At 45.4% G+C, this 21476-nt stretch overlaps 2 long non-coding RNA genes across 4 annotated transcripts in view; one reads left to right on the forward strand and one right to left on the reverse strand.

Moving 5' to 3' along the window:
- Positions 1–20102, reverse strand: part of LOC133510685 (uncharacterized) — a 101382-nt gene extending 81280 nt beyond the window's left edge. Inside the window, exons 1-2 of one of the 2 annotated variants that reach the window (XR_009797678.1) lie at positions 19989–20102; positions 19730–19818 (exon numbers count right to left, since the gene is read on the reverse strand). This is a non-coding gene — a long non-coding RNA (uncharacterized LOC133510685). Of the gene's footprint in view, positions 1–1835; positions 1923–19729; positions 19819–19988 lie in introns of those variants that run through there. The other variant, XR_009797679.1, reaches the window with a different exon arrangement.
- Positions 20103–20175: 73 nt separating this feature from the next.
- LOC133510686 (uncharacterized) overlaps positions 20176–21476 on the forward strand; it is an 11667-nt gene continuing 10366 nt past the window's right edge. The window contains exon 1 of one of the 2 annotated variants that reach the window (XR_009797681.1): positions 20176–20490. This is a non-coding gene — a long non-coding RNA (uncharacterized LOC133510686). The remainder of the gene's footprint in view (positions 20491–21476) is intronic. The other variant, XR_009797680.1, reaches the window with a different exon arrangement.

Below are 21476 nucleotides of genomic sequence, written 5' to 3' on the forward strand. Positions count from 1 at the left end.
GTCTTTGGGTTATAATATATTATATTATGTGGCTTCTCGGTCTTCCTCTGACTCCGGAAAGATCTCGCGCTAATATCACTGGTTTCTCCGTCGATATGCATGTAAATACTATTGAAATACCGCTCGCCGAAATACTTGAAGCCCTGCTGTCTGCTTTTCAACGATATTTCACTGTTAGCGAAGAATGCGAGTGAGAAATCAGACGGTAAATCGGACAGTTTCGCTCTATTCTTTTCTTGTTGCGCCGATATTTTTGCTAATTGTTTGTCTGACGTCGGCACTTGTGGCGTGACGTCACTTCAGGAGGCGTGGTTAAGTGCCCTGTACGGCGAGGTCAATTGAGGAGGTCTTCGAAGGATTCTCCCGACCGACTCGCAATGTCCCGATTCGCACTAAGCAGCGCCCCATCCCCGCTACACACAGTGTTGATGGTGCACTGCTTTCCCCTCGTGAGATGCCGGATGTTTGACCGGAATTTCCTCAAAACTGTCTGGTCATCGTTCTCCATGGCCTTGCTGAACTCCTCCCATGCCCGAGTTTTTGCCTCAGTGACCACCAAAGGTGTGGACATGGGTGAGGTTCTGCTGGAAGTTGGAGTTGAAACTCCTTTTTGACAGAGGATACTGCCAGATGTTCCCAACAGACCTTCGCAATATGTTTGGGCCTGCCAGGTCGGACCGGTATCTCCCCCCACTATCAGAGCCAATGCACCACCAGGTAGTGATCAGTTGACAGCTCCACCCTCCTCTTCATGTCCAAGACATGCAGACACAGGTTCAATGGCAAGACCACAAAGTTATCACCAAAATGCGGCCTAAGGGTGGCCGTACATGCACTTAGCACCAGGACCTGAACATTGTGTTCGGTATGGACAATCTCCGATGAACAGAAAATTCCGATAACAGAACAGAACTCAGGTTGAGCTGGGGGTGGTTCCTCACAGTCACGCCCGTCCAGGTCTCACTGTCTTTGCCACACTAGTTCCTTTCTGCCTGACAAAGTTGTGACACTCGAAAGTCAAGGTACTACTGTAGTACCTGGAGGTTTGGAAACAGAGAAGAATGCTTTACTACACCACAGCTCCATCAGAAATTTGCCCGCTTGATTTGAGCTGTATCGGTGACGGAGAGCCCCCTAACAGGTCCGGCAATTCAGTCGCGGAACCGCACGGGGGATTTATTAGAAGCAGATGCCCTCGCGCCGCCTTACAAGACGGGCCGAGGCGAAAAAAAAAAAAAACAAAAAAAAAAAAACACCGAGCTGACTGGCTTCTCCCGAGCTTCGCTTTGCTCTGGGGGAACCAAGAGCGACCGGTCCACCCATTTCCTTTCCTTGCCCTTCTCAGGCATGTTAGAGAGGAGCCAAGCCAAAAGTGGGAGGTGGGGGGTTGGGGGGTGGGGTCAGACCTGCAATGGCTTTTGGAGGAACGGTGCGGTCATTTCAAATGGTGAGAGAAAAGGTGTGCGGTAAAAGCGAAGGGGAGGTGGTCCTGAGCCAATAACATTTAAAAAAGAGCCACAAAATAAACAGAGTGATAAAATACAAGGACATTCCGGCCTCGCCCCCGTACAACATTCCCCTGACACTGCTAAGGTCCATTGAGCATCACTAAAATCTCAAGTACTATGACGCCGCAGCCATTTTGGTGTTTTTGAAAGGCCTTTAATCACCTCCGCCAATTTCAAAAGGCGACAAAGTTTTGTTTTGATGACAGCTTCAGCGGTCGTTTGATTCGTCAGTAGGAAAGCGCAAAAATACAGCCGAATACCCGTCAAAGCGTGAGGCACAACCGATTCAATGTTGGTGTGAAATTGTCTAAAAATAGAGGAACTTACTTTCTGTTTTTGGTATTTGAGTCACGGTGGAATCATTCCTGTTACCATCCAGCTATTCAAACATCTTCCCCATGAACCAGGAAGTAGTTTGCTACAGAGAAAAGAAATGCAAAGTGATTCTTATGTCACCCTCCCTTTGCTAGCTTACTAGCTAACAATCGAAAGGGCTCCACAATTTTTTTTTTTTTCCCCACTTTAGCTTGACAGATTAATTTTTGCTTACTTTTTGTAGTTGGGTCAGAATGGAACTGGCCCCCCTTCTCCAATATCAAAAACGTTGTGCTACATCCACCTCTCTGAACCGAGTAGCGGCTACCTAGGTAACATACAATAACAAACAACGAATATGTACCACATCTCTTTTTAATGGTATCACTCATGATCGAAGTGTTACCCCTCGCACCACAATGAAAAACAGTGCTGTCCTGTTGTCGTACGGCACGCATCCTTGAACCAGGAAGTAGCCTGGTACAGTCGCAAACAAAAAACTGTGTTCACTTTAATTTGTCAATCGGTCGCTTTTACACTCGTGATGGAACCGCTAACCCCCATCCCTACAAGTTTCTGACATCACCAAGAATTAAGCTAGCATCCTTTTGATAGCAGAAACAGCCTAAAAAAAGCAGAGGGACAAACATAAATACAGTGGTCCACATTTATTTTCCACGTTCATTTCAATTTTCTCATGTAATTGATCCCCCGCTTTGGAACCAAAATGGTAATAAAACGGCCAGTTTCCGGGTATCCTGCACACAATTTGACAATTAATCTGTTGGCTATGTATGCACAAGATTTAATTAAATTATGACCGAACACAACTTGACAACAAATGGAACTGTTGTACGGCACGTAACCTGAACCAGGAAATAGCCTGGTACAGTAGCAAAAAGAAAAATTGTGTTCACTTTAATTTGTCAATCGGTCGCTTTTACACACGTGATGGAACCGCTAACCACCATCCCTCCAAGTTTTTGACATCACCAAGAATTAAGCTAGTATCCTTTTGCTAGCGGAAACAGCCTAAAAAAGCAGACGGACAAACATAAATACAGTGGTCCACATTTTTTTTTCCACATTTATTTCAATTTTCTCATGTAATTGATCCCCTGTTTTCTGAACCAAAATAGTAATAAAACGGCCAGTTTCCGGGAATTCTGCAGACAATTTTATAATTAATGTGTTGGCTATGTATGCACAAGATTTAATGAAACGATGACAGAACGCAACTTGACAACAAATGGAACTTTTACGATGAGTAAAGGCCAAATTCATCAAGTTTTAATCGATAGGACAGAATGAATCATTGAGTGTCCGACTGAATGTTCTTTATAAATGTCTAAACGCCACAAACAGCTATGAAGTATTACAGAAGCTGCACGTGTAGCGTGATTCATTCCCTCCTTTCGACGTCGCGTTACATTTGCTCATTAAGCGGCTGGCTTATGACGCTTCGCAGGCACCGCAAGAAGCACGGCGGGATCTTTTTTTCCGAGCAGGTAAGAGAAACTTGTGGGCATGGGTGGACTTCCTGAGGAGCATAAAAAAATGCGGCGTAGAAAACTTGAGAAAAGCAATTCGTCGCCGACGAGGAGCATCTGGCATTGCCTCCTATTTGTAGTAAAGTAGTGGAACAATAATATGCATTACATAATTTTGTTTTGGGTGGCCTTGGATACCGCCCCCCCCCCCAAAAAAAAAAAAAATATATATATATATTTATATATATATATATATAAACAGTGGCTGCTCAGGGAATTCCCTGACGCCACTCACATGTGTTTTTGTTTGCTGATGTTTTTTTTTTCTTTTCATTTTTTAAACATTAATATAAAGAGCGCGATTTGCTCCCTGAGAATGAGCGCTTTTGTTTCCGATTGAGGAAACAGGTGAGGATGACGGCCAGAGCATCAGGAAGCACTCTCGGTGCATCATTCGAGAATACGCCGACTCGGAGGAAGCTAATCGAGCTTTTTACGTGCCAGAACTTTTGCCTGTTGAGTCAATTGAGAGACACGCACGGAGCAAATTTGAGGCTTTTCTGTCTCCCACAATTAAAGCCGGCGGAGGCCCGATTCTCAGATGCCGCCGCAATGTTGTCGCCTCGCAATCTAAAAGTTTAGTCCAGTGGTTTTCAAACTGGGGAGTGTGGCCCCCGGTGTGGGCTACCATGAACACTTCATTATTAAATTACACCTAGCAGATTTTCTAATTTTACTACCGAGCAAACAGGCGCACACAAGCTACTGAAATGACTGCAGGGATTCATTCATCATGTTACATCCGTCCATTAATTCTCTTAGCCACTTATCCTCACAAAGGTTGCAGGGAGTGCTGGAGCCTATCCCAGCTGTTAACGGGCAGGCGGCGGGGTACACCCTGAACTGGTCGCCATCCAATCGCAAGGCACATGAAGACAAACTGCCGCTCTCACAATCACACCTTGGGGCAATTTAGAGTGTTCAATTAACTTTGTATGTTTTGGGGTTGTGGGGGGGAAACCGGAGTGCCCGGAGAAAACCCACACAGGCACGGGGAGAACATGCAAACTCCACACAGGCGGGTCCAGGATTGAACCCTGGACCTCAGAATTGTGAGCCCAATGCCTTACCAGTTGAGCCACCGTGCCGCCTCAAGATGTTACATTTTATCAGAAAAAAAAGTTCAGATTTTCGTTTGTTCTTGGTGGCTTGATAAAGTCGCCAGTGTAATTTTTCAACGATAAAAGTGACCAGTGCAGTGATTAAAAACAGATTGTGTGTGTCTGTTGTAGTGGCTGGAAATAATTTCCTCTCCAAAAGGGGGCGCTGCAAAAAAAAAAAAAAAAAAAAAGTTTGGGAACCACTGGTTTCCTATAACTTCTTCTACTTTGTCTTGGCAGTCTCTGATGGCCTGTGACACCATGCTGCCTCCTAGAGCTCACTCTTGGTACTGTGCCAGAAAGCCGGTCGGGCGGCGATAAGGTTATTTGTGTGGTGGACAGTGTTGGTCCTCTCGGGTGCACCACACACTACAAAAGCATCCGTCCATCTATCTATCTATCTATCTATCTATCTATCTATCTATCTATCTATCTATCTATCCATCATCTACCGCTTTTCCGGGTCAGGTCACGGGTAAACTAGCTTCAGCAGGGATACCCAGACTTCCCTTTCCCCAGCCACTTCTTCCAGCTCTTCCGGAGGGATCCCGAGGCGTTCCCAACCCAGGCGAGAGACATAGTCTCCCCGGCGTGTCCTGGGTCGTCCTCGGGGTCTCTTTCCGATGGGACGTGCCCGGAACACCTCACCGGGGGAGGCATCCGGATCAGATGCCCCAGCCACCTCATCTGGCTCCTCTCAATGCAGAGGAGCAGCGGCTCGACACTGAGCCCCTCCCTGATGACCGAGCTTCTCACTCGTTCTCTCAGGGAGAGCCCGGACACCCTGCGGAGGAAACCCATTTCGGCCGCTTGTGTCCGGGATCTTCTTCTTCTTCGGTCACGACCCACAGCTCATCCCCAAAGGTGAGGGCAGCAACATAGATCAACTGGTAAATTAAGAGCGTTGCCTTTCGACATAGACCACAACGGACCAATACAAAATCCGCTTCACTGCAGATCCGTCTGTCGATCTCCCCTCACTCGCGAGCAAGACCCGAAGATCCTTGAACTCCTCCACTTGGGGCAGGATCTCATCCCCGACCTATAAAAGCAGTCAGAGTAAATGTTTTTTCTTCCTTTCCTCCCCACTCTTCCTTTGATATGATTTGACCATTCATCCATTTTCTTCACCGCTTATCCTCACGAGGGTCACAGGGAGTGCTGGAGCCTATCCCAGCTGTCAACGGGGGCAGGAGGTGGGCTAAACCCTAAACTGGTTGCCATCCAATCGCAGGGCACATAGAGACAGCCAACAGTTGCACTCACAATCACACCTATGGGCAATTTGGAGTGTCCAATTAATGTGATTTAACCATGTTTTTTTTTTAAAAAAAAAAAAGTATGAGCATCACACGGTGAAGTTCTGTTGAGCGTGCACGTCTGCTTCTGCTCCTCCAGCTCTCTCACAATTTCCAAAAAGACATGAATGTGATATTTGGTCCACAGGTGCGAACAAAAGCGTGAATGGTTGTTTGTCGACGTGCGCCTTAATCGTGTCTGGTCTGCAACCACTCCGGGTTGGAACCAAAGTCGGCCGGGACGGGCTCCAGCTCACCTGCGGACCCTAATGAGGACGAGCGCTACGCGTAACGGGGACGGCGGTTATTAGCTGAAAACGCTCACATTGCGCCACGAGCCGAACCGCTTTGATGCGTCAGCGCAAACTAATAAAAGCATTATTAGCACAATCGCAGCCGCAATGCGGTCGCACGCATCGGGAGATGATTGACGGCATCTGGTGTGAATATGCCGAATGGGTCCAGAAGAGGGTAAAAACCATCCAAGTCGACGTACACAAACGGAGGCGAGAGGCTCGTTGGCTGGCACGGGTCCTCCCGTCAAAGCACGGCGGGCCTCTTGATGTGGCTCTGTCGTTTCCTCCGGGTCCGGCCTGCCTGCGCAGCCCGAGGGTCGGAGGGGTGTGGGAAAAAACAGTGTGAAAGGGAAGAGAGGAAGTGTATATTTATCTCTCTCACGGTAAGGCCGTGATTCCCACTTCTGATCCATGTTCATACGTGTGTGTGTTCAGGCCGGCTTCTGCTCCGCCAGTCAAGCTAAGGTTTTGTTAGTCAACAGCCAAAACAAAACACCAAATATATGAAAAAAAAAAAAAAAAAATTAAAAAAAGTTACACTCCATTCCTGTAGGCGGAGGTAATGCAAATTTTCACAGTCGGTGCCAGCGCCGCCAAAATGTTTTCTTTCACCACAGCTCTATCTGCTGGAGCCGGGGGGTCAATGCTGCAGGCCGGTCCCAATGCAAGCGGACTGTAAATGACAAAAGGGAATTAAAATATTCCATTTCTGTCATATTGAGCTCCAGCAACGTGATTTCTTGGCACATGTTTTTCTTTGAAATTGCTTAGCATTTTCTTTCTTTGGTGATCCCTGACTTCCGCCCGACCTCATCAATCCCAAATATGCCAATCTGACTCCTTTGATCGAACAACCGTAGTTGTCGATGGCGGTAAGGTCATTAAAAGGTCGTCGTCTGGTGGGTCATTTCCCTACTTTTAGCCCAATAGTAGGCAACTATGACTAAAAAAAAATCCATCCATTTTCTATATGGCTTATCCTCAAATGGGTAGCTGGATGGAAGTAAATAAGTGCGACCGGGATTTGAATTTGAAATGCCGTAGAGAAAAAGGATTTGAATTTGAAATGTCAAGTGATCACTTTTTCCAACAGTTTTATTTCAGTGTTAATAATTCAACTCGCTACAATTCGGTGTCTAAAATTCAACCGTCTGTGCCACCAGGCAGGGTTACTTCAGGTCAGAAGTGAACACCCAGCCAATCACAGTTCCGCTTTCTTAGTCACGTGACGTCGCATACTAAGAAAGCGTAACTGCGATTGGCTGGCTGTTCGGTTCTGACCTGAAGTAACCTCGCCTGGTGGCACAGACGGTGAATTTTGGACAGCGAATTATAGCAACTAATGAAAATGTGATGACTTTACATTTCAAATTCAAATCCTGGTGGCGCTTATTCACTTCCATATCGCTGGAGTCTCTCCCAGCTATTAAATCAGTTAACCAAAAACTAAAACTTAATGACTTCATACTTTGCACTCTTTCACTCTGTTGCTAGAGGTAGTGTAGCTCAACCTCTACAGAGAATAAACCACCTGAATTTGGATCAGCACCGGATTAGACGCTTTTTGCAACTTGTGCATACGCCTCAATGTCATTTCTGATTGGCACCACATTTTCTGTCAAAACTCTTCCTCCCTTGGCCACGCTGTACCATTTTTTTTTGTTATTCCTGAGACATTGCAATAGTTTTTTTTTGTCCCAAAAAAGACCAAAAACAATACTTAGGATTGCGCTTTTCACATTTTGGTGGCGGCAACTAGAACTTGAAAAAGATCTCATTCCACTATTTTTACAAAAGTAAAAATAATTCCAATCTGCACCCAATTTGAGTGGGTTTCTCCTCGACCCTCCATTTTTACAAAGTTTTGATAAAACTATTATTAAAATAATTTTTACATAATCCTACTAGCTAGATGAGTCCTTATGTTTGGGTTTTTGTTGAGGGAAGCTGCAACAACGTTCCCTCCATCGGTCAGTAGTACTGATCCGCACCAAATTCTTTTGTGACTAGGAGTCCCCAATAAATCGGTTCTTTCTTTCTTGTTTTTCCATCCATCCATCCATTTTCTTTGCCGCTTATCCACACGAGGGTCGCGGGGAGTGCTGGAGCCTATCCCAGCTGTCAACAGGCAGGAGGCGGGTGCACCCTGAACTGGTTGCCAGCCAATCGCAGAGCACATCGAGACAAACAGCTGCACTCACAATCACACCTAAGGGCAATTTATAGTGTCCAAATAATTTTGCATGTTTTTGGGATGTGGGGGGGAAACTGGAGTGCCCGGAGGAAACCCACGCAGGAGACTATAAAACTCCACACGGGAGGGGCTGGGAACGAACCCGGGTCCTCAGAACTGTGAAACCAATGCTTTGCAGCAGATCCACAGTGCCACCCCACGCTGAACCATTTTTTGAAATTCCTGAGACATTGCAATTGTTTTTTAATCCCAAATAACACCAAAACAGAATTTTGGTGGCGGTAAGCAGAACTTGAAAAAGATCTCATTCCACAATTTCTACAAAAGTAAAATTCTGCATCCAAATTGTGTGTGTTTCTTGTCGAGCCTACATTTTTACAAAGTTTTGAGAAAACTTATTAAAATAATTTTTACATAATAATACATAGCTGGATGACTCCTTGTGTTTGGGTTTTTGTCAAGGGAAGCTCACTCAAAAGGCCTCCATAGTACTGATCCGGACCCAATTTTTTTGTTACAAGTAGTCCCCCTTCAAAAAAAATCGGCTATTTCTTTCTTTCTTGTTTTTCACTTTTCATAAAGATACAGAGCTCGCAATATTCATAACATAAAAATGATTCCGATCTGCACCCAATTTTAGTGGGTCCTTGGTTTATAAACAAGTAGCTGAACCGTATTTGAATCCATTCGCTGAGTAAACAAACAAAGAATGATTCATACGCGCTTCCAAAGCGAGCTTGTTGTTGTGTCGTGACAACTTTTCCGTCCCTTCCTGCGCCGCAGAGCGATCCAAAGAAACGCGCAGCTGCGACGCAAAGACGGGCAGTGTTCGCGGTTAATGAATCGTGACGAGTTTCATGCAGGAGCTTTACGGTGAAGGAATGATATCATGGGGCTTGGTCCATCCATCTTCCATCCATTTCCAAATCTTACTCACTGAGCAAACAAATCCTTTATTTGCTCTCCTCGCTCAGCCGGGAGAAGCTCATTAAAGCGGACGTTTTTCCATTGTCTGGACGGGGGAGCGCTCTTTAATTAGCGCCCGAGCGGCGTGTCGTCACCTCCGATCTGCCCGGTGAGATAGCGCAGTTTCGTCCCGGCGTTATTGCGCCTTTCCGCCGTGGGCGAGACCGGCTTAAGGCATCTTTCGAAGAGGGCGCTGGCGCCGGAATCATTCGCGCCGTCGTCCCTCAAATATACGATTGCTTACATTTTTCCCCCAATAGCAAAAATACAAGTAGACCTGTAGATACAGGAGCTCAGTTGATAGACAAACAAACCATTGAGACAATTTCATCTCTGTTGCTAACCAAAACAGCAGCACGATGCAGCACAGCACAGCCTGTCGTTCTGATAACTTTTTAAACAGGTAGTAATCGTAAAATATCCAAGTTCACAGAGGCTATCGTACACACATGAACGTTAATGAGGCCATTTCAACTATTTTGCTAATCAAAACAACAGCACCTACTGAAGCACATAAACACTTTCAAATGAAGGAAAAATAGCGACCGGAATTCCCAGACCAGGCTAAGCCTAGCCCAGTACATTTGTAAAGGAAATACCATTTGGTTCATATATACAAACCGCAGCTGTGTAAAAGCCGCAAGTGCCCACCATTGAAACACAAGATATTTACAAAGAAAGTTAGTACACAGAGAGTTTAACGCTAACAGGGCCAGTGGGGAAAAAAAAAAAACATATTGGTAAAAATCACTGAGGCACGGGAGTAACATGCTAGCGGGGCGCTAACAGGGCTGGTAAAAAAAAACAAAACAAAAAAAAAAAAACACACTGGTAAAAATCACTAAGACACGGCAGTAACACAGCAGCAACACGCTAGCACACCGCTAACGCTAGCGCAGCGCTAACAGGGCCGGTTAAAAAAAAGAAACATAGCAGTAAAAGTTACTTCCTCGGCACATATATTCCACTAGCCTCACTCTTATCTTTTCCGCTCGAGTGCCCCCTTGCGGCCGTTAGAAAAAATGCACAAATTAGCCGCATCACCGCATAAACCGCAGAGTTGAAAGCATGTGGGGGAGAAAGTCGCGGCTTGTAGGCCGGAAATCACAGTATTTTGCTAACCAACACATCAGGACCCACTGAAGCACATAAACAATTTCAAAGGAGGGAAAAATAGCTAGTTAAAGTAATTAGCTCAGTTTTTTAGCATAAATCCTCCTACATTGAGTTGACAATTGAGCCCATTTGAACTCTGTTGCTACCCAAAACAGCAGTAGCAACACATGTAAACTGTCTCTCGTCTGACTTTCTCACCATTACTTTGAAAAGCAAATTCAGACACAAATGTCACACAGTATACGTTTGTATATCTTTGGATGGATTGAGAAAATTACAGTTACCATCATTTTTTTTTTTTTTTTTTTTTATGAGAGCATATTTACCTTCATTGCTGTAGCTAAAACCATTTGAACTGCTAACCAGAACAGCGGTCTGTGAGTGTGTTGTCTTAAATTCCCTGTAGAGTATTAATGAGAATTTGCACTGAATAAAGATGAATAAAGGGTGGACGCCTCTTGCTCCCAACCTCTTTTTTTTATGATTATAAAAATACATCGTAACAAATACAGGTTACCACTCCTGTTTACGTCTAGCTCATAGTAGCTAGCTCATAGCTCAAGTATAATCTGCAACTGAGTGAAGAAACTCCTCCGGCCACTATGTCTGGAAGTACGCTATCTGCACTTCCAGCTGAGGGTGTCCACCCGGGACCCTCCTCCTCGTGTTCCATCCGTGTGCGTGTGGAGGAAGTCGGCCAGCGAGGGTCCGAGTGGCACATGGTTGTGTCTATCTGGCGCTGACAGTTCACACAGCCCCCCCCCCCCCCCCCCCAACCGCCTCCCCGCGTATCAACACGGCGCTTCCCTTCTCAGAGGACTCTATCTCCTGCACGGCCTCAGGGCTAAAAATGTTCAGGAACAATATTTGAGACCACTCTTAGTTTGGAGAGTGACGCGGCTTGTGAGCGAATGACATTTGCTCTGCGAGGGAAGACAATCTCAAAAATTCAGTTGCCGTAGTTATTTTAGTGATTTGAAATTTGCGACGCATGTCTGTCGTTAACGGTCCTACAAAAAAAGTCTTGAAAATCTTGAAAATTCAGGTCCTGTAGCTATTTTAGTGACTTAAAATTTTCTACGCAAGTCCATCATGTACGGTCCTACAAAAAAAAAATCTTGTGAGGACGTGTTTGAAAAGATTAAAAAACTTCAATTTATACTGCTCACAATCAAGCGACATATCGTTATGTAGCCTAGCAAGCTAGGGCTAGCACTAACATTTGAATGTAAACATACCGCTGATGTGTCAAATGCTCTAAAGCAGCGCTCAGCAATCTTTTTGAGGCTGAGGGCTACTTCGTGATCACCGATCGTATGAAGGGCTACGTGACCTGTTGCTACGCATGTCCGTCACCGACGGTCCCACAACAAAAGTTGGGAAAATCTCGAAAATTCAGCTGCCCTAGCTATTTTAGTGACTTGAAATTTGCTACGCATGTCCGTCAAGTACAGTCCTCCAAAAAATGTCTGGAAAATCTCGAAAATTCAGCTGCCGTAGCTATTTTAGTGATTTGAAATTTGCTACGCATGTCCGTCATGTACGGTCCTCCAAAAAAGTCTGGAAAATCTAAAAAATTCAGCTGCCGTAGCTATTTTAGCGACTTGAAATTTGCTACGCATGTCCGTCACGTACGGTCCTACAAAAAAGTCTCGTGAAGACGTGTTCGAAAAGACTTGAAAAGTTCATGTTATACTGCTCACAATCAAGCAACATATCGTAATGTAGCCTTGCAAGCTAGGGCTAGCACTAACATTTGAATGTAAACATACCGCTGATGTGTGGTATCATGCTCTAATGCCCGAGTTTTCGTTGCGCCGAACGCTAACGCTAACGATAGCAAATCAGGCCAATATCGGGGCTAAAATCTTGTAGTTTGATCGAGGCTTGACTTTTACTGATATCCTGGCCAGATATGATTCTAAATCAAACTCCTTGGGGGAGATGACGTTCGAGTCAGGAATTGCCATTAATCAATATTTTTGCTCTTGTGACATGTTGAAAACTCCCAGCCACAATGGTCATCTTGTGTCAGATATGATTTCAAACCAACGGGGAATATGATGATTGAGAATTATGGGTTCTAATGCTAAAAATCAATAGGATTCCTGCGCTAATACACGGAGCCAAATCCTTAATTTGTAAGACCGTCAAACGGGGAAAAACCCAGCCAGCCCGGTCGAATATGATTCATAACAAATTGGGCTCTGTCTACGCTTGAGTCAGTTATTGGCTATAATGAATCCTTCAAGTCTTTTTATGTTGTGACACGTTGGAAAAGAAGTGGAAAATATTGATTCGAAACCCGCCCTTATCTCATTTCAGGCTGACGCGCGCTCGTGCGCACATGACAACGTAAAGCGCGCGCCGTTGTTTTCCGCCGCCTGTCATATTCGTGACACAAAACAGTTACGTGTTCCCCTCGAGCAAATCGCCGACTCGTTGCGTGTTTATCGTGGGCCTCGGAGGTCGAAACAGTAAGTAAGCATCCGCTCTCCACGCCGCCCCGTGTCGTCACCCCCGCTGACCCGGGGCGTCATTAGCTTAACGAATGGAGGCTCTCCTTCTTCCTGTCACATCGCGGGCGCTTTAGCGGCGATAGCGCCGCGCTCATTAGCGCAGCGCCGTGTGCGGGATCTCCCATCTGGACTGTCTCACGCTAAAACACTGTCAGGGCCACAGGGGCCGCGTTTCAAAAGAGGGTCCCCGGGACGGAATGTCTGCAGGTTGTAATGCTCCATATGGACGGCGAGTCCCGACTTGTCAAAGCTGGGGAGGAACCAAGTACGTTGTCACTTATTTTTTTCTGGTACTTTTTTTTTTTTTTTTAACATTAACTTGGATATTTAATTTTCTTTTTTCTGCATACATCTGAAAATAGATATCTCGCCTTTTCTTCGTCAAAAACACTCAATCGTGTTTTTCAGCATGCACGGATGATGACATGACATAAAAAAAAAAAAAGAGAGGTAAAGCCAGCAACGGTTGGGATCTTGATTTATTGGGTCTTGGAGACATAGCCTTGCGAGGGGGGGGGGGGGGACACCATCGACATGGAAGAAAGTGAACCAGTGCGTATTAAAAGCATGGAAGAAATCCCCCACCCACGTATTTGTCGAACAGTTTCTTTGGGATGTTGTTGACGATGACATTTGTGGTGTTTGTCTTGAGCAAGCCCAAAACCCAAAAAGCGTCTCGTGTAATCGAAAAAAAAAAAAAAAAAAAAAACGAAAAAGAAAAACCCCACACACACTCGAGTATTTTACAGGTGTATCATAAGCTACTTGAGCTATTTTATTATTTTGTTGAGTATTCCTCATGGAGCACATGTTCCTTCAACCCTGGGTGCAGAGATTTTGTTCTTCTTTTTTTTTAACTTTTTGAATTAAATGCATTTCATAGCCCGTACGTTGGATCGATAGTCCTACCTTTACTCGAGTATTTTTTGCCACAGATGTATCTACTTAAAGGTCAAATGTAATGGCTATAAACATTCTCAAATAGATATTGTAATGAAAAACACATAACATTATTCACTTCAATGTCCATACAAAAAAAATATGAGCAGAGAGCGCGTCATCCATGCGCAAAGTTGCGGAAATCTCATTCAACATCCAAGTGGTAGCCATATTGCCTGCAATGTCTGTTGATGACATCACCGTGACATTCGCCATTGAAAACGCGCTGTGCCGCCTACTATGGACACGGAAGCTCTTTTCAAAGAGGAGAACATCTCACAATCGAGTGAAGTGACCGGGGCGATATTACCATATCCTTTCCAGCCATATTTAGATGATATGCGGCTCACTTCTAACTAATAACAGACTCCCAGACGGTATGCATGAGCCAGCCCGAACGAAGCCGTCCGCCGCGGATGAGGCGTTGCCGAAGCCGTCCGCTGCGGACGCGATCGAGTGAAGTGACCGGGGCAATATTATCCTATCATTTCCTTTTGTTTCGAGCCATATTTAGATGACATGTGGATCACTTCTAACTAACAACAGACTCCCAGACGGTATGCATGAGCCAACCTGACCGAAGCCGTGCCCCTTTGTCCGAAGCTGTGTATTTAGCCCCCTTGACTTACATACGCAGATCTTTTGTTACATTCTGAGAGGATGCCCCTGACCCGAACTATTATTTTATTTAGTAGCTGCAAACACACCTACCTGTGATTTGGAACCCACTTAGCTCTCATCCTATGCACCCCCGGGCAATCCATTTTTCACAAGGAACCGGGTCTCTTGCAAACTTATGAAGGGTAAATCCATCCTCCCGAGTGTTTGAACAATATCCAGCAATGCAACGAGCCGGCATTTTGGCTAACATGAAGGAACAAAGAGCTACCTTCCAGCAGGTAAAACTAGTATAAAAAGACGCGACCACTCGAGTGCGCTACTGCCCTGTACGTCACTTCCTGCTTCTTCTGGAAAACAAATCCCTCGAGAGGATTTTCATGGCGGGAGTGACAAAAAGCCATATCCGTCAAACACATGTTGTGTGGTGAAAAAACGGATGGGTCCATCCCGGCTGCCTTTTTTTCCCCATTAATAACATACTGTACTAAAAATCATGCATTTCATGACAGTGGACCTTTAAGCCCAAATTGTGAATACTTTTGGAACCAACATGTCTCATTATTTGGAAAAGCCTTGAAAACGAATGGCGAGGAGAAGAATCCATTACAATGGAATGAGCGCCTCGTCTCGGGAGTGGAAGGAATTCCCGGCGCGTGATAAAATTATACGCATCCGTCCAGCTTTCAATTATTTCAATATCGAATTCCGCCTCTTTTTTTTTCCCCCCGTGTCAGGAGAGAGTCCGCTTGTGACTGATTAACATAAATAAATGGAAGGTAAATGTTGACATTAGGAGCCTCGTCGGCAGTGATGGCGGGCGGCAGAATTTCCGTCTGCAGTCACGCACGTGTCGCGACGTTGCTTTCGGGGGATTTCTCCCCGCGTGTACGCGGAACAGACAGAAGTCACGACGCGCGCCAGAGGAAAGCGGTGGGTAGAGGGGCTTTTCAAGCTCGTCGGCAAGGGTGCGGCCTGCATTCAAGGGTTCTGACGGCGCTGACTGCAAAGGGGTTCGTGTTTGGGCCTTGGAGCACAGGGAATGACCGATTTGGGAGTTGAGATTCAATTATTGACGTGTCAGGTCATGTCATTATCCAAGCCGCTTATCCTCACTCGGGTTGCAGGATAGCTGGAGCCTATCCCGGCTAGCTTCGTGCGAAAGGAGGACTACACGCCGAACTGGTCGCCAGTCAGTCGCGGGGCAGATACCGACACCATCACTGAGCGAGAAGAATACAAGCAAATAAAAAGTCGCATTTCCTTAAAAATATCTTCTTTAAACGGAATTTCTCTTGCAATCCATCGCAGTTCTTCACTTAGACTTGGAAGTTTGTCTCACATGACGGCGGCCCATCCGCACCCCGTCTTTAAAACGGAATTACAATCATTCACAGCGCATGAAGTAAACAATTAAGATAATTTCAGGGTACGACCCAAACCGTATCGCGGGCGTTTCGGCTTTCGGCGCCGCGCTGATTGGTTGCCACGGCAGCGGGTGTTTTTCGCGTTAATCACTGTCAACTTTGGGTTTTTACGGCTTCCTCAGAAATCAGAGCTTCCGCTCCAAAAGTGCAATTTTTGCTCCTGTTACCGTCTCCATCGCGAGACGCTTTAATTTTGTCACCGGGGAGGAAATATCAGTCCAATTATGAAAATAAGGAAGCCTTTTACGAGGGAAGCCTTCATGGTGGGTGCGGATGATAGATGAGTGCGAGCTGGAACTTTACAACTCATCTGCGGTCGTCTAAATTGAAGGATAGAATCCTTAATTATTTCCCTCCAAATGGAAATCGCAGCGGTTGCTGAGCTCATCGAGCGTTTCTGAACCTTCAACTCTGGCCTTTTTCCTCTTGTGCTTCTTTGGCCTGATATCAGTAACATCCACTAGCAACACCACCACCACTCCAATTGATCGAATTATTATCTACTAAATACTACATTGTTGAACGTACAGTGCTGTGCAAAAGTCTTAGCACACCATTTTTGGTTGACCTGAAATAATCCGGCTCTTTCTCCCACCACAATCATGTCGCAATTATAGAACATATCAATCCGGAACTAAAAACTCAAGACAACAACACGCAACTGTGCTACGTACGTCATCTGGAGAGGTTCATAATCAATGTGTATCTAATCAAAAACCAAACAATTAATACTCCCTCCAGAGATGCTGATTATTAATTGTAATATATCTGGCAAAGCTATTGTTTTCCGCTCCCCCGGGGTTAAAAGCTCCACGCGAGACATTCGCTTTGGGCACGCCAGCTTTCCGTACGCACACTTGACCGATGGATTGTAACCTCCAGCTTCCCAGAGCACTTATGAATGTAATGCAGGATGAAGCTGTTGTTGGAGAATGTTGATGAGGGGGTCTGGGCAGCGTGAAGGCATTCTCCAGGCCTGGACGACGGCGAGCGGAGAACGGCTTGTGTTGGCCCGTTCCCTCGCCAAAATGTAGTCAGACGTTGTCGACTTGTTTCTGGCGTAATTAGAACCCGCTGCAGATGTCTGGAGCGTGACCTCACCGCGCGCAACACGGCTTCCCCCTCGGCTGGCTGGATCTGGATTCTCCTCCGGTGGACTGGGAGCTCCCCGCGCTTCCGTCTCCCCCGCCCATGGTCAGACGTTGCCGGGGTTGAAGTGGGAGGAGATCGGTCGGATACATCCGCTGAAGGTTCGTATGTGGAACCAGTTGGTGAAAATTCTGTTGACCGGGGTAAGTGACTTCCGCCCGTTTTCTCACCCGATTCAGAGTTGCAAGGAAATTGGAGTCTCTCCCGGCTGACCCAACTTTGCTGGGTGAAGGAATTGTACAGCAGTCCACTAACTAACCGTAAACCACAACTCTACTCACCAACTACCCATAAACCACAAGTCTGGACCAAACCTACCCTAAACCTAAACCTAAACCTTATCTGAGAGGATCTATGTGGCAAGGATGTGCCTCAGGAACCAATTGGTCCAAGCTCTGGTTTCCAGGTTAACTGACTTCCCTCCATCTTTTTCATCCAACTAACCCTACGCCTACCAATTTCGCAGGGGTTATTGAACAGCCATCACATCTAAATCCTAACCCTAAACCCAAACCCTTGAGCCTAAACCCCAGAATTTACACTCCAAGCCTCAGGCCTAACTCTTAACCTTAACCTCCGGCCCCACCCTTAACCTACATCCTCAGCCTAGATCATAAATCCTCACCCTAATCACACCAATAACCAAAACCATAAACCCACCTAAAAACTGGATTACTTAGCCCTCACCATAAAACCCAACCCTTAACTGAACCCAACCCTAAATTCTGACCTTCAGACACAAACCCGAAAGTCGAACCCGAACTCAAATGTTTTCACAACACCTTCAGCTGAGTTTGACTTTCCCACCTATTCTGCGAGCTGAATCGGAACACGAACCTTAAACTCATTACTTTTTAATAAGCATTCTTTATCCAACGCCAAAAGGTAGTGTTTCGGAAAACTGGTGACCGCCGAAAAAGATCAGTTACCTTTGATTGAACCTTTTGTGTTTTCTTAAGTCATGGTATCATGGTGTGAATGTGTACAAGTTAAAAGCTTCGGTCGGTGGAACAAATCAAGCGAGGAAGTACTGTAGTCAGAAATGATACCCAAAGACAATAACAAATCATCATTGAGTCTGAAGACCTCCGTCTCCAAGGTCTCCTAAACGGCTGCGTATAAACTTAAGGTCGTTCCTCTGCTGCGTGACCAATTAAGTATGCATGCAGCTCTGCAGAGCGTCAGCCGGGGAGAGACACTGGAAACATGACTTACCGTCCATTCACCGGATTGATTTGCTCGTCACGCCGAATGAGATCCTCAATTCAAGGGCGCATTGCACCTTTTAATCATTTACGCATCTCAAAGGGAATTACCCAGCGCTCATTTTCTCCTGGATTTACTTTTAAGGGCTCGGAGTCATGGTGTCATTGACATCCGGCGTATATTTGTCCAAGTCATGTCATGACTGCTCTTGTGCGCCTGTTCCATAACCCCTCAAGTCCCCGCAGAGAATCTAATTACGTTGGGGGGCACAGCCGCTGATTGTTTTGTTGTGGAGCGAAACGTCAAAAGCAGAGGAAAGTCTGCAGAGTGTAAAGTAATATTAATGAGCGGACACGCCGCGTTAGCCCTGACGTCAATCGAGCGTCGCTATCGAAAGTCTTCCGTTTGTACTTTCCAATGCGTGATGAATTCTCCTTACTCGCTATAATATCAACTAATGCGCACTCGGGGTCAACATGTCGAATCGGTTGATTACGAAAGACAGAAACATCTGCACTCTATCAAGTTCTGAGAGTCGCCACCAGAGACAGGTTCTCTCGTTTTCATCGGGTAACAAATTAGCTCCGTAACCCGTGGCCAAGAGGCGCTTAATCACAATTTCAAGCTCCAAAGTACAATGTGAACACAATCCATTGTGTGACGCTGCTCGACTTCGGAGTTCTAAACATTTCCAAAGGAGAATCATCCCGCTTGAATGAATTCAGTCCAGGCTCAAGCTGTCAATGTCGTGAAACCCAAAATGTGGACCCGGACGTCTGTACTGCACATTCCTTTGTCATAAATCCATTTGCTGTTAACTTTTTCTAATAATTGGTCATATCCTCCTCGACTCGTGAACACGCGTAGGGTCCAAACTCGCAAATCCTTACACGTAGAACGACACTTCTGTAACTTTTGCGCATGGATGACGCGCTCTCCGCTCACATTTATTTTTGCGTGTAGACATTGAAGTGAATAATGTTATATGTATTTTTCATTACAATGTCTATTTTAGAATGTTTATAGTGATGACGCTTGCCCTTTAATTAAGTGCTGCTCCTCAGTCTGTTCTTAGCAGTCATGACCTTTCCTATTTTTTTAATGCACATTTCATTGTTTTTCTTTCATTAGTCCACTTTTGTGGTGACCTCGCATACACAAAAGCCTTATAAAAAGCACGATATGGAGTAGATGACGTTTATTTGCATATTTATGCTGTTCACTCACACTCGTTTTTCCCCATTTTTTGGAGCGTCTAATACAGTTAGCAGGACGCAGATTTTTTTTTTTTTTTTTTTAAGGTGATGGAATAGCCACCACATTCTCCATGCCGACGAACAATCACGAGCGAACCTAAGCTGATCTTGGCCGACGCGGAGCCACACATACTGTACATCCACTTGTGTGGCCCACATCCATCACGCGGACGCGGGAGGACATCATTAAAATAACAAGTTAGCATGCGCCGCACCCCCGCCGCGTCTGACGGTAGCACGCCGAGCGAGAACATTTCCTCATTTGAGCTCACCCATGCCGGTCGCGTCGAGCTGGATGGCGTTCAAGACAAATTGGCTTCTTGCGCCGACGCTGACAAGCGGTGTCGGGACGCCGGGATGGCTTGAGAATCGTCACGGGGGACAGTGCCAAAAAACAAAAATAACCCAAATCGGAACGTACGTTGCTCTCACTCATTTCCACAACTTTGCAAAGGATGTCAATCATAACAAGAAGGATCTTAAAGCTGAAAAGAAGAAAAAAAATAAAAAGAATTCGTGTTTGAAAGTTACCCGTCGTTTGAGAATTTGTCAAAAACGGCATGTCCGCCATCTTGTTTGTGGGATGATAAAGAGATGGGGGGATGAAGATCGGGCTGTGGGAGAATTTAGAAAACCTTTAGAAATCCTCATTTCACTTTTCAGCCATCTTGCCCGTTTACCTGCACGGACCTTTCCGATGGCGATCTCAAGCTCCGCCCCTTTAGTCACGTCCCACAAGCTTCCAAAATGGCGATTGAACAAAACGTTAATTTCAAGTCGATTCTCTATCGCGTATTCCAGATAATATTCGGGGTATGTTTTTTTGCTAAATACGTCAGACTTATCCAAGATTGTTCTACAGAGAGGTCTCAACTATTTCCACGCGAGGATATGTACACGGAATTACGATTTTTGGACGGAGTAGGACGCAATGTCAGAGTGACAGCAAAATGTTGGCGATCGATGCAAAAAAGCTTCATATGGAAATCCAACAGGATAAAATAGTTGAATCGTACTGCGCATGTAAAGCAAGGTGAGTACTTTTTTTCTTGGAAAGATCACAAGTCATATTGTAGTCTTTAGAAGTGAGTGAGTGTATTCATTTGACTTGGCTCATAATGGAACCCAGTGCTCTGTCTTAAAAAAAGTCCGATGTGATACAAATACGCAAATAGACGTATTACTAACCCGACTTTTCGGCATAAAACATGACACACTTCATTCAGCAGGTCAGTAAAACACTAACAAAGTGAAAGTTGTTCTCCTGCACTGATAATAATGCAATCAAACTCTTCTAGAGAAGATACTTTTCCCTCACTTACCTTCGAACATACAGCCTTGTGTTTGTTGATATTGTCCACATTTAGTTGTACGTACGCTCTTCCGCGAGCCTTAATCCATCGTAGACACTTCGTCAACTGTGTTTTAGGCTTTGGAAAATGAATCAAGGATATCTTTCATCAGAATTGCGCGTTCCCCAAGCGCATCTGTGGACCATTTTCTTCGTAACGTGAACTTTTCCAAGCGCACGCTACTGACAACCGGCATTGCTTGTGGGACAATACGGCGGGAGGGGCGGGTCAAGCCAGGGGTTAAGAAAATGCGGCTATTTGATTGGCTATTATTGTACGAGTGATTGACAGGTCGGAAAGACCCCTTGCGACACTGACAGCAAGACAAGGTGCTTTAAATCGGTAGTTCAAAATAAGACTCAAAATGGCCCTGGTCCGTGTTTAGGACCAAAACCCTTTACAATGACAACATTCATGTCATACAGCCGCCCATTATATGGTAGGTCCTGCTTACTGAGTCACGAGTCTGCATGACAATATTATACTACTTTCTATTGAAATGTCATTGTCATTATATGTTTTCTCCAAGTACAATATCATAGAGTGCAATTTTTCTTATTGAAAAATGTTCTTCTGTTGTTCCTTGGGGAGGCTGGAACATATCAATGGCGCTCGCATTCATTTTAAAGGAGGGAAAATTATTTAGGCGGGACGATGGGATAACCTG

The sequence above is a fragment of the Syngnathoides biaculeatus genome, chromosome 13, assembly GCF_019802595.1.
Source record: "Syngnathoides biaculeatus isolate LvHL_M chromosome 13, ASM1980259v1, whole genome shotgun sequence".
Taxonomy (NCBI): Eukaryota; Metazoa; Chordata; class Actinopteri; order Syngnathiformes; family Syngnathidae; genus Syngnathoides; species Syngnathoides biaculeatus.